The following is a 14,398-nucleotide window of genomic DNA, read 5'->3' as shown; positions in this document are numbered from 1 at the left end:
CTTTTCTTCTCACACCACTTTAGCACATATGTATAGGAATTAGAGTAGATTCCGTTATTATTGTGACCTTTATTTTGAAGGACCTTATTCATTTTTAAATGCCTGTGTATATGCATAACCATTGTGGATTAAAAATGATTTATTATTATTATTATTATTAATATTATGATTAATATTATTATTATTATTATTAAATGATTTACCTGTTAAAGAAATGGGATCAACACTGTATGTCAATCAACTCCTTATCCTCTGGACATATACTAACTTCAAGACTACCAGGGTGGTACCAATCCTAAAGAAGACCAGTATCACTTATCTCTTTCCTCTCAAAAGTTCTTGAATGAGTTTTCTACAATCAGTTGTCTATTTTGTTCAGTCAGAACCAGCTCCACGATCCCAATCAGACTGGCAACCAGACACATTCAACAGAAATATTCAAACATTCAACAGAACACCTGGAAAACTGGTGCCAGGAAAATAATCTTCTCCTAAATGTCAGCAAGACAAAGGAGCTGATCGTGGATTGCAGTAAGAAGTAGGAGTGGCACTACCAACCTGTGAGGATCAGTGGAACCACGGTGGAGAGAGTAGATAGTTTCAGGTACCTTGGAGTTCACATCTCGCAGGACCTCTCCTGGTCCCGCCACACCAACTCCCTGGCAAAGAAGGCTCATCAGCGTCTTCACCACCTCAGACGCCTAAGAGACTTCAGAATGCCCTCCAAGGTACTGCGGAACTTCTACACCTGCACTATCGAGGGCATCCTCACAGGGAACATCACAGTCTGGTTTGGGAACAGCACCAAGCAGGACAGACAAGCACTCCAAAGGGTGGTGCATTGAGCAGAGCGCATCACTCGTATGGAACTTCCTGACCTGCAAACCATCTATTACAAGCGGTGCCAGACCAAGGCCAGGAGGATTGTGAAGGACCCCTCCCATCCCAACAATAGGCTCTTCTCTCTGTTGAGGTCAGGGATGCGCTTTCGCTCCCCGAAGACCAATACAGAGAGACCGAAGAGGATCTTCTTCCCACAGGCCATTCAGGCCCTGAATCAGCAAAACTGATAAACTGTGGGGACCACCACCACCATGTGACTGTAAATCTGTACATTTGTAAGCTGGAACTGTACAATGTGTAAATACACATATATCTACATATCCATATATACATTGTACATTGTGTATATATACATATTATACATATATTGTACATACATTGTTATATATATTTTTTGTGTGTATATATATATATATATATATATATATATGGACAAAGCACTCTCAAACCATTTCACTGCAAGTTATACAGTACGTGACAAATAAACCAAACTTGAAACTGCCCTTATAGCAGTGACAAAGCTGCCAAACTGTCATCTGTCTTGATTTTGCTGGACCTCTTGGCAGTCTTTGACACAGTAAGCCACAACATCCTTCTTTCTGTTGTCTCCAGCCTTGGTGTGACTGCTTCTGCATGGAAATGGTTCCAGTCCTATCTGAAAGGTCGGTCCTATCAGGTAACATGGAGAGAATCTACATCCAATCCATGTAGACTCTCCACTGGTGCAGTGCTAGGCCCTCTTCTCTTTGTGTACTTGCTCGCTAATATATTCCCATGGCTTTTCCTATCACTGTTATGCTGACGACACCCAAATAATTATTTCCTTCTCCCCTTCTGACACTCAAGTTTCCAGTCATATTTCAGCTTGCTTGACTGGCATTGCTTCATGGATGACAGACTACCACCTAAAGCTCAACCTCAGCAAAAACAGTTTCTATACATCCAAGGAGCTACCAGTCCTCACCAAGACCTCATAGTTTCTTTTGATATCTCCTTGGTATCACTGTCAAAAGCTGCTCCTAGATTGGGCATAACTTTGGACAACCAGTTGCTGTTCTCAACTCATGTTTCAATCCTGACCCAGTCTTGCAGATTTCACCTTTGTAATATATTAAGGATTCTTCCCTTTCTTTCACAGGAAGCTACACAGGGGCTTGTGCAGTCACTTATCATCTCAAAGCTAGGCTACTGCAAGTCAATACTTGTTGGTTTTTCTCTATGGGCCATCGGCCCTCTACAACTGATCCAGAATGCACGGCTGGTCTTCAGTCTTATGAAATTCACGCATGTCACTCCACTGCTGCATTCCCTTCACTTGCTTCCAGTAGCTGCCTGCATCAGATTTAAACCCTGATGCTCACCTATAAAGCCAAAAATGGACCAGCCCCTCCCAACATGATGACAGTGCTTTAAGCATGATCCGGCCCTTGAGTACTTTATACCTCAAATACAGCTCGGCTTGAAACACCATGCTTCAAGTCTCATGGAAGACATACATCGAGACTATTCTGTCATTGTAGGAATGATAGCACAGGTCATCTGGATCTTTTTAGAGTCTAGACAAATTTGAGCAAAGCTGGGACAGGAGTGATTGCTCAAAGAACCTGCAGGATATTCATTGGAAATAATGAGTTACAACTGGCAAGTTAAATATATAAACTTACCTATAGTACATGTCCTAGTATAATTAATGGCTAAAATCTGCATTGTGAATATTAATGATAGGAAATATATGGATCAATTTTTAATGATAACCTGTATTAAACCTGCTATACCAAAATGGTTTAGCTTACTGTTAAGGGGAGAGATTACAGGAAAGTTTACAGGTATATAACTAGAAGAGAAATGGAACATGGAAAAAAGTTGTTGTGAATTTGTAGTTTTTGCTCTCTTCTCATTTACTGCATGGACTAAAAGAGGTTTGAGCTATCATGTTTGTTTGCTTTTTATATATTGTTAATATGTTGTGATGGGAACATCACAAATAAAATCATTTGCTGTGGAAGAAGCCTGAAGCCTTTGACCAGTCTGTAAGGGACATACACCTCAATTTTATGATCCAACATTCCAACTGTGTACCCATTCTTATTGATGATTTGGCTGACAATATTCAGGCGTATGCAGAACAACAGTTGAGATAGAACAGCTCCTCGGTATATACACCACACTTTAAGGTCTTCTAGGCAATTGTCTTCAAGTTGTCTTCTAGTGTTGTATTGTTTTCATTCAGTTCTTAATGAAGGCTCTTATGGTCTTACTGACTTTATACAGAGCTAGGCATTTAGATATTTAGGTGTGGGATACTCGATCCAGGCAACACTTAAGTTGTTGTGTCTGGTCTTGGAATCCTGAAATCCTCTTTGAATAACCACTGTCTGCATGTAGAACATTGAGATGAGATCTCTGCATCTGGCAAGTGTAAAAAACATTAATAATGCCAATAAGTCCTTGAGGCAAGATTCCTAATGCTACAGTTCTCATCTGAAACTGGGCTACAGAGTCATGCTAGCTTGCATGTTGCCTGGATTAACAAGGTCTATGTTGAATGTTAAGGAACCTGGACAATTAGTGGTTAAGTGAGCTAGAACAAACCATAGATGGGCAAGGTTGAATACATACGCATATATTTGCTTGTGCAACTAATGAAAGACCTCAGTCCAAAACATCCTGCTTCTCTGGAAGCCTTGCAATTTTTACTACCTCTCTTTCTCTCTCTCTCTCTCTCTCTCTCTCTCTACATACATACATGTGTGTATGTGTGTGTGTATACATGTGTATAGGAAGAACCCAGACATTGTAGAGCAGTGCAGTGAATGCCTATTTATAAGACTTTGTAGGTACTGACACTAAAGCCTTTGAGGTGAAACAGTACATTCCTATTTTAAGATGACCTCTTATAGATGGAATCAGTGGAAGGACACAGCAAGGACCAGCACCAAGGCAATTCACTGAACTTTCTTTTCTTCTTTTGTTCAGCCACCTGTAACACATGAACGTATGGTGCTATTATAAGGCTATAATAGACTTTGGTTGTGGTTGTAACACTGGATGATCATCTATGACCATTGTCTTTATGCCCTTCTTTTGTCCTACTACTTCCTTTATACACTCTCCAGCATAAAGATATTGGTCTGCTAACCCCAGACTGAGCATAAATATATCTTATTTACTGTGGTGTGTACTATTTACCAAAAATGCTCTGATGAGAGTACTAGTCCGGTAGGCCCTTGGCATCAGTGATTTCCTGTTCCTTACCATTATAGTAAATATGTTGAAAATGGGCTCCTAAATTGGGGCATGTCTCTTCAGAGGCTGCAGCACTGTCATCTCCCTGTCATGACCAATTAGTAGTGTATCCACTGGATGCCCATTTCAACTGGGAACAGAGAAGCCAGAGACATTCGTGGAGGAAATCAAGCAAGAGGGGCTCCTTAAGCAGACCCATCTCCCATACAAATACAGCTTGGTTGTCATGAGAACCAGTCTGGCCCATTGTTCTCTATGCAACTCATTATTAGACTGATGCTGGTTAAAGATACACACATGGGTTTGGTTCAGCAACAAATAAAGTATCATGTAATTAATATAATGCAATATGATGGAGGTTGACACAGTCCTCCACAACACGGAGGAGCTTCTCATAGCTAGATCACCAATCTTATTTGTAGGTGTTTGGTGAATTCCACTGCCATTTCCAATAATACTTTACCACCTCCCTGATACATATGTTGACAACATGTATCTCTGATCTTAAACTCTGGTAAATGGGACATATCTTAAATTACAACACAGATAAAACTGAAATTATGCTAGTATGCCCACAAATTCCAAGTCTCAAAATTGTCCAGTTTTGCTGGTGTGACTGTTAATCCCACCCATGGTGTTAGAAACATTGGCAGCCATCTTGATTCTACACTTTCTCTTGAGTGCTGTATCTCTCATCTCTCACTAAATCTCCCTTTCATATGAGTATTACTGATACTAAAAAGGGTTCATACAATGTTCTACACAGCTAACAACCATATATATATATATATATATATATATATATATATATATATATATATATATGTGTGTGTGTGTGTGTGTGTGTGTGTGTGTGTGTGTGTGTGTGTGTGTGTGTGTGTGTGTGTGTGCTTTGCCTCCCTCCATTTGAATGGGATCAACCGGAATGGGTTCTCATCAGTGCACCATTTGTTGCTATAGAATAAAGCCCCACTAGTGAGAGACAAAGGCCTTGGCAAAGCTGGACTTAGGAAAGCTCTTCTAATTTAGGGCCTAGTCCCACTAGAGTAGAGCTCAGTGTTGCTTATTTTGTGACAGAATTGATGATGTTAAATGTAATCATTGAAAATGATTGAGTTGAAGCTATAAATCTTAAAACTTTTTATTTTTATGGTGAAGATTGTTGAGATTTGATGATTATTTACAGGTACTTTACTGGGAGAAATGTGAAAAATTGAACTAATTTAAGCAATATTATTTTCTTAATATCACTACCTTGCCTCTTCTGCTAAGTCAACAATATTTGAATTCTTTACTTACCTTCAGAGATGTAACCATTAACCCTCCTTTACTTACCTTCAGAGATTTAACCATTAACCCACGATTGTTCAGGAACCTTGGTGTGTGTGTGTGTGTGTGTGTGTGTGCGTGTGTGTGTGTGCGTGTGTGTGTGTGTGTGCATGTGCATGTGTGTGTGAAAACAGAAACTGATGTGACAATAAGCATGCTTTCATAATGTAAAGATTAGGTTTGTACAATTTCTTCAGCTTTCTTATGGCTTCATAGCTATATCATGCTGTGTAGCTGTTAATTTCCAGTTTTCAATGTCATGTGTAGAGAAAGAAAGAGAGAAAGAAAGAGAGAGAAAATTGGAGAGATGTTTAATTACGAACCATTCAGTAGATGCACGATCCTACTACTCATTTGAGATACTGCAGTACTTCAAATTAAATAAAGTTAGAAATAAAAATGTATGAAATAAAGTTACAACCCCCCACCAAAAAAAGTAGCATAATATGAATGAACTGTGTTTCCTGTACACTGTACTCTGCACAGTGACAATTAAGTTGAATCTAATCTAATAAAGACTTAGCATGTCTCCACTCTTCCACTCTCTCCCATTCTTTGCTCTAATTACCTGCTTCTCATACATATCAGTGCACACTTCCTTCCTGACAGCATGGTTGACGTTCACAAATTGTCTATGTTATTTCACAATGTGTGCTTAGGATTTTCACAGCATGACTAAGAGCATTTTAATGCCCCCATGGTCATGGTGCCATAAGAACATGTTCCTGACAGACTTAGTTAGAAGACTCCTACAAGTCGGACTCTCCAGAATTTTGTCATGTAATCTTCACACTCTTCAAGTGTGGAATCAGACAGTCTCTTAAACTAAATCTGAGTCCTTTAAACTAAATCTGTCTCCCTCACATCTATGCAGTAACTTTCCTCTTCCCTTGCATGCCTTTGTCAGCTTTCCCTTGTCAGAACCCCATTCCGAGAGCCGCTCTGCAGAATACCAATACAGATACAGCACAAAGGATGTTTGTGGGTAAACATGCGAGGGTGTCTGATATGTTTATCCACAAACAGCATACATTCTTGTGTTGATGCTTTGTAGGGAGAGGACTTTGGTGACAGGATAAAAATATAAAAAATGGAAGTCCATATGAAATTTAATTGAAAACATTGCAACAACTAGTTGCTTTGATTGAATCAAATATTTTTACATTAGTTCAAGTACACTCAACCACTTACATTTAGTAACAAAAGTGTCTATTGGTTAATTGTGAACATTCCTTTAAACTTGGTGTTTGGCTATCCTTTCACCAAGTAGCCATTTCTTTGATTTCGAATTTTTAAAAAATGACCCATTAGATGGTTCCTTCTATCCATTCATCTCTTTCTTTGCTCAAGAGCGTGAATCTGGATTGTCTACTGTTATATATAATTCATAGTGGCTCTTCTAAGTGTACACTCGTGTTTCAGTATGAACTGAGTACTATCTATAATATCTCTGTCCTTACCCCCATAGGTCATACTCATGCTTGATAACAGGAAGGCATTAGTTCATACTGACTAGAGCCACTTTTACACTCTTTACACATATTTGGTTTTGGTGAAGCATGCATGACCAGGATTAACCCGCATGTTATATGGCATATGTAATGTTATACCTTTAAAATAAGTATGTAAGTTACTCTGAATGAAAGCATCTGCCAAGTGCATGTCTTACACCTAGGGTAAATATAACTGATCGTGAAACATCAGTATGTCAGGGCTTGGAGGCTATTAACACATTTGGCATAGTTTCCAGTTAAAAAGTGACAAGAGAGACCTATTTTCTGTAAACATTGTATAAAGGGAACATTACTTAAGGCGGCTTTAACATAATTGACTTAATGTTTCCTAGACCATGCCAAAAACATAGTCTATGGTCCTCCCATTGACATGGCAAGTCAAAGTAAAAATAAACACAGCATGAATGTTTAAACCTGCCTCACCACATACCCTGTTCTCATACACAGTTAGTTCTGTGGATCAATCCATTTCCATCTTTGTCTGAAGAAAGACACTTTAAGAGACCAAAGCCTTCTGGTAACCTTGCATTCCCCATTTTTCTAATGTATTACATTATATCTATAGTATCTGACACAGGTGTCATCATCCTGATGGTCTTGGTGACAGGAATGTTGCATGGGTGGGTGTGAGTAGATGAGCAGAGGAGTGATGGTAGGTGAGGGTGGTCTTGAGCTGACCAAATTAAAGGATTATTGAGGCCAAATATAATTTTGAACACTCATTTAGACTGGAGCCCATGTGCATTGAGTGCGCAAGAGTGACTGCTGACTAAGACTATGCCTCCAACAGCCAATGAAATGACATTTTGTGATTCATTTGTGATTTATCCAAGATTCCAAGATTAGAATTATGTTTTTATATATATATATATATATATATATATATATATATATATATATATATATATTCTTTTTTTTTTTTTTTTTGTAGTACATTTGTAGTACAGTGATCAAAGAGTGTGTTTCTATTAAAAGGAACCATGAATGCACAGCCTTTTGTGTTACCAGTAGAAAATATGTAACTGCACTCATAACCCTACCTGGTACAAACATTGTGACTCAAAGTAAAAACAATAAACCTATCACTATAAACCTGACCTTTCATGAGTTCATTACTTATTACTGGAGTTCATAAAAAACAAAAACAAAAAAAGGTCTTCATATTGCACTCTTGGATTTGAGATTTTGAAGACAGGGCTAAACTTTTACAGTCAACAAGTATATGACTGGAATCAACTGAAGATAAATGGTTGTCAGCATTCCGTACTAACCCCCTTGCAAGCTAGTCCAGACAGTTTACCCAGAGCGGAACAGATGAGGCAGGGTGAAACCAGGCAGGCTAAAGTGCCCTTCACAAATATCACCAAGCAAACTCTTCTATAATGTCATACATAAGGAAGATCATCTTGGTACTCAGATCACCTGCCTCTCCGTCCCACCCACAGCACACAATCTTTAGAAACTTCCATTAATGATTGGCTAAGAGGAAGTTATAAACTCTGCTTACTCAGTGGCTATATGTGTGTGCACTCCAGACTTGGCCCCTTTTATTGTTCTTTTGTGCTGTAAAGTGAGATAGGATTGTCCCTGAATGTTAGACTTTGCCATCATTGCTTTTTAAACGGTAAACCTGAGGACACTGCCGGTAAAAGAGGGACTGTGGAGAATGGCCCTCCCCCATGCCTGCAGTGATGCTGATGTTAAGATCTTACATTAATGAAAACACGATGCGTTGCTACGACCCATTCCTCATGATGGGTTCATGTTGTATTGCTCAAATCCCAAAGGTTGAGAAACATTGTTGAAAAGGAGGTGTGTTCCATAAACAGTGTGAACACCAGCCTCTTTTGTGTTTCGTGTTTTAATGTTATTTTTCCTTTGTCTGACATATAAAATATGAATGCAAATCGCCAAATCAGTGGTTTCTCAAACTTTAGCTGATGTGGCATCTGAATTTCAGTTATGGTTGTTTATTGGGTTTTTATTGGTGGATGGTAACTGTGGGGCTGGGTTAAGTCCACTTGATCTGGTGAGTTCATATGAAATATGAAACGGCAGGTGGGGACTTGAGAGGAAATTATGTAACCAACATATCCAAAATATATCCAATATATTAAATGCTTGCAAATGATGTGTAGAAGTGATGTTAATTCACAAGAGCGCACCCAGTGTATGCAGAGTTTACATTTCCACTTAATCAAAGTACACTTACTATCCAGAAGAAATTTCTCAGTTGATAGGAGATGGTTGTCTATAAGTATATATATATTTCCCTGATTTTTACCGTTGACACTCATACTTACAGTTTCAGTGTCTGGCATTAAATAAATCATTACATTTTACAGCAAAGACCAGCTACTGTAGCCGGGCAAAAGTTGTGGTCTTTGGCATGATTTCAAATTTAAAGTAGGAACGCCGCTCTGTCCGCACACCACATAGTTCGGACCCGCACGCACATGCTAGCAGACGCACTCATCCACCGAGGCCAAAACAGCAGCTGGCTGGCACAGGCAACAGAGGAACATTCGTGGCACTGCTTCACAGCGCACATAACGATTAGATAGTGTGCACATACGAGGCATCAAGACATTTTGTGGTATTTCGCTCAGCTTTACTACAATCAAGTGACGGACGAAGAATTCGATAAATTTGAGCTATGCCGGGGCGTCCGTGACGAGTGGACTACACACATTTGTTTCGGTGGCATGTAGACAACGGAAGAGTACAAGAAAGAAGGAAAACGGTGAGTGTGTGTATTGGTAATGCATGACACAGCTCAGAATGTCAAGATGATCCAGTTTCGCAGTTTTTAAACAGGATTCCTGTACGACAGTCGAATTGCTGCTGTTTGAAACGAAGAGTTCGTGTTATATACTTTTGCATCGGGAATCGGGCATGTCAAGGTAGCTATGGAACGCAGATAAGTCGCAAAATAACAGTGGTAGGAATGCTGATTTGTGTGATTTAGGTCGTTGTTAAATGGCCTCAGTTGATAACCAGAAGTTTGAATTTAACATGTTATTGCAAAAAATAGCCCATATACGTTTGTGGGTGTGAGATGAAATCCAAATGTAAGCATAGATTCTTAGGTAGGAACCGTTCCGTTTTAACTTAAACGCTCAAACAGGGATCGCAGTTAAAGTAAGCCCATCATATTAAAGTGTAATATTAAGGGATCAAAGTGCCGTTTTTCTTTCCTGCTCATTCAAGCCACAGTGTTTTATGATCAGCCACTCGGAGTCACACGCCAGTCTCTGCAGTCGAACCATCTTAACTTCAGAGTGTAAGTTAGGATGATTTATGGATATATGGGTATATATTAAGCCTTAGTGTTGTTGCTTTTTATTTATCAATAATTGTCCATGGCATTTAAATCAAACAATGAAATATTTCGTTTACACGTGACTCGAAGGTTACTTTTGAAACATAGCATATGAGTGTGGAGCTGGTTGATCCCTTTGTGCTGATCCCTGAACCCGTAAGGTACATCTTTGATCATTCTTGTTTCTGACGCAGACATGGTAACAGTGCTATTATCAGCCACTTATAACGCTTTTATACAGTTTGCAAAATTAGCGCTTTCCCAAATTAATCTGAATGTCTGACACAAAGACTGCCGTGTACTTCACCTTCATCGGCAGTGAGTACGAAATCAGAGATAAGACCGAGGTCTGGTTACCCAGGACACGGATGCTCAACTCAAATCAAGTGAGGCTGCAGTTATTTATTCCAGTATATGTCACGGCACCTGATTTCACTAAGTGGGCTCCGTACCGCCATTCTTTTATGTTCACTTCTCTGCTTCCTTTGGGGAAACTGAGCGGTGGTGTACAAGATTGCAAAGCCTGCGCTCCAGGGCCCCTTTCCAGACACTGAGTTCAAACCTTTAGCCCAGTTATATATTTAAGCACTAGACGGCAGAGTGTAATGTCGTTCCAAATGCAGTTTTTATATATGCTTATGTTAAAGGAGCTGTAAGTAATTAGCCATTATACTTACACCTAGTGAAATGGATATTTCAGAGATTCTGTACTAAATCTATTTAAACATGGCCGTTTCCAAGTGGGGGATCCGCGCTAAGAAGCATAAACTGTTTCATTTGATGACTACAGAGCATGATGATTCTTCATCTCGTGTGAGCTGTATTTAATGAATTTTTTAAAATAAAAAAATAAATAAATAAATAATCACTTTCAGAAATATTTGCTTCTTTTGGTAGTAAAAGATTTATTGCTCCTTTGACATTAACATAAAAACTATCAGTAGTCGCTGCTTCTTGCTGTGTTCAAGACACAACTTCAGAATGGAGCTAATTATCTTTTTATCCCCTAAGTCCCTGGATAATTATTCACTTTTTTAAATGGAGAGTTATTTTCCATTTATTATACATGGCCCCCAGTTTTGTCTGCAGCTTTGGTGACTAAATGTTTGGTGACTGTAAATGTTAAATGTTATGTTTCATTTGTTTCTGTCTGAGTGTATGAGTTTTTGTCTCAGCCTGTATTTATTAGTGTGAGTGTTCATGCACATCATCTGTGTGTGTGTGTGTGTGTGTGTGTGTGTGTGTGTGTGTGTGTGTGTGTGTGTTTGTGTGTGTACGTGCATATGCATGTGTATGCATCCTAGTGTAGCACCTTTTCAGTAGACCACATGCTGCACTTGTTATGAGTGTATTTGAGTAATTACTGATGGGATTGGCTGAGTGCAGATGGTTTCCTTATTTGTCCTTATATTCCTTATATTCGTCCTTATACAGTAACGGATTCTTCCCGTTTTTGGTACCTGGTCATACCCATGCAGGCACTGGATGAGGAGATGCATCTACTGCTGAGTGGCGGGTGATATATACACACTGACAGAAGCACTTCAGTGCTCTTGTAGCTTATCTGATAGAGTGGATGGAGCAAGGTGCTAGCAACAGCCTCGTCATGATTTTGATTTTCAGGGTGCACACATACTGATTAAATATTTACTCTAAATGTAAATCTGTAGATTGAGAATAATTCTTGAAATTAGCAGTTCAGTCATACATACACCAAGCCACAAATTTATGCTAGCCCTTACAAAACTTGAAAATATATTACAGTATATTTTTCTTAAATGTATTGGTGCATCTATGATGTAATGAATTGTTGTTGATGAATTATTCTTTAGATACTTGTTAATAAAGCAAAATTGTAAGGCTTGAATGAGTTGTTCTTTAGAACACTAAGTTCTACAAAGCATAGACATATTAGTTGGCTTTTGTGTTTGTCAATATGAAGTAGGCACACATACATTGATGTGCATAGATTATTTTATGCGCATGCATTAGTCACAGGTAGCTTGCACTGTTGTCATAGATCAACACTACAACTCTTTCAACTACAGACCACAATGCATTTATTTTACAGTGCTGAGCACCCAGGAGCACCCTCTAGATGTTTCTTTCCAATTAGAATACACAGTGGTCTCTTGGCATCTGCAGTAAATGGCCTGGTTGAAACTCTGTCGAAAGCAGAATGGTGGCAGGATGAGGCAGTAGGATGCCAGCTCCTGCCTGGGGTACATGTAGAATGCTCAGGTCCATTCATTGCTGATGAATGCTGCACTGCAAGGATCGCAGTGGTGCTTTGGTGGGGCCCGCGGGGACAGCCGACTGGGTCACTATGAGTCATGAGTCCTTAATGTTTCTGTGGAATTGGGAAGATTCAGTTTTCTCCCACTAACAGCTCCCCCTGTGTACTTTTCTACAAACAACGTGAAAATTAACAGTAATATGAATAATCTGAAAGGTTTTCCAAATATATACTCAAATTGCTATTGATTGCTATTGAATGCTGTGGCTGCACCTGCAGGGATCAACTGTATCCCCTGAGCTTGCTTTCTATCACAGTCTTTTATGCCCCTTTTACCTTCCTGTCACATTGTTTATTTTTAGGATTTCTGTAGATCCTGCATGAAGCAAGAAAAAAAAAGTATCAAGCAGGAAAAAGTGAGAGAAAGAGTGCAAGTAAGAGAGAGAGAGAGAGAGAGAGAGAGAGAGAGAGAGAGAGAGAGAGAGAGAGTAAGAAGCTTGCAATGCAAGTGCAAGTTTTGCAAGTTCTGAAAACCTTCCTGCTGTTTTCTTGTGGGCGTGATTGGTTGAGCTGGATTTGTTCTGAGCCAATGGATTTGACCTAGGTCACATTCAGTCCCTGCATGACCCCTCCGGATGAGGAAGACAGCCAGCCCTTCAGAATGTGAGACACCATGCACATTCCTTTCTTGTGTGAAACCCTTGTCTGGATCCCTTGTCTGGAACCCTCGTTTGAAATGATTCCAGCAGAAAAGCAGCCTTGACATCACAGCTGTGCCAAAGAAATGGCAGTGCCAGTCAAGAGTTTACATTTCTCTTCTTAGAGCCTACCCCCTACCCCGAGTAGTGTATTATACCCAGAAGAATACACTCAGAAGACTACTAAGAAGAATACACTTTTGTGTGTACACTTTTTTGAATACACTTTGTACAGTATGTTTGTTCGGGGAAGTCACAAACTGTTTACCATGTAATTTGTAAGGTAATGTAATGAATCAGTTCTGCAACAGTCTTTGAAACAACAGTATCTTGTCTAGATTGTGATAGGAAGCAGTCATGATTGTTATAAGTAGTTTTCAGGACTGTGAAGTGAAGGAAACAAGACTGTGTTGTGAAGCATTTAGGACTGATATGAAGCATTCAGCACTGTGAAATGAAGCATTCAGCACTGTAAAATGAAGCATTCAGGACTGAGATATAAAGCAGTCAGCACTGTGTGATATAAGCATTCAGCCAAAGCAAAGCAAGGCAAATTTATTTGTATAGCACTTTTCATACTCATAGGCAATTCAAAGTGCTTTAAATAAACAATAAATTAGAATTATAATACCTCCTGAGATCTATCAACTTGGGAAGGGTATTGCCAAAGTAAAAATCTAAGAAAAGGTTACACTGTATTTGAATAGAATAAAATGTATATAATTTAAATTTAAAACAATTAAATAATTACATTAAAAAAAACTAAATAAAAAATTAATTGATTAATTAATTAATTAAAACAGGAGAACAATTGATTAAAGCAAAGTAAAATGAATGTAAAGAAATAAAATAGTGAAAAACCCTTTATAAAAATAGCTAATAAAAACAGATATGATTAATGAAAGATATAATAAAATCAGGGCTGTAGATGACATGTACAGTACAACTGCAATAGCTTAACTGGTTTGAAAGGCACAGGAGAACAGACATGTTTTCAGTCTCGTTTTGGAAATGTTAATCTATGCATATCTCACCACTTCTGGAAGTTTATTCACCATTATGTCTCATTATCTGGACCGTTAATAGGTCAGACGCCACTGATATGAGGTGTCTAACAGGCCTGCATTTCTACACCATGTTGGTAATGTAAGTAGGAGTAAATTTGTATACAAATTTAGTGATTTGTATACAGTATTTTAACATCTACTCT

General features: G+C 38.9%; 1 protein-coding gene across 1 annotated transcript in view; it reads left to right on the top strand.

Annotated features, from left to right (window-relative positions):
* Positions 1 to 9,383: 9,383 nt before the first annotated feature.
* prr5b (proline rich 5b (renal)) overlaps positions 9,384 to 14,398 on the top strand; it is a 34,389-nt gene continuing 29,374 nt past the window's right edge. Inside the window, exon 1 of the mRNA XM_035523726.1 lies at positions 9,384 to 9,675. The gene's annotated coding sequence lies outside the window, so the exon portion shown is untranslated. The remainder of the gene's footprint in view (positions 9,676 to 14,398) is intronic.

The sequence above is a fragment of the Electrophorus electricus genome, chromosome 2 (assembly GCF_013358815.1).
Source record: "Electrophorus electricus isolate fEleEle1 chromosome 2, fEleEle1.pri, whole genome shotgun sequence".
In the NCBI taxonomy this organism is placed as follows: Eukaryota; Metazoa; Chordata; class Actinopteri; order Gymnotiformes; family Gymnotidae; genus Electrophorus; species Electrophorus electricus.
Note: the sequence above shows the minus strand (reverse complement) of the source record. Positions and strands in the feature narration are given on the sequence as shown.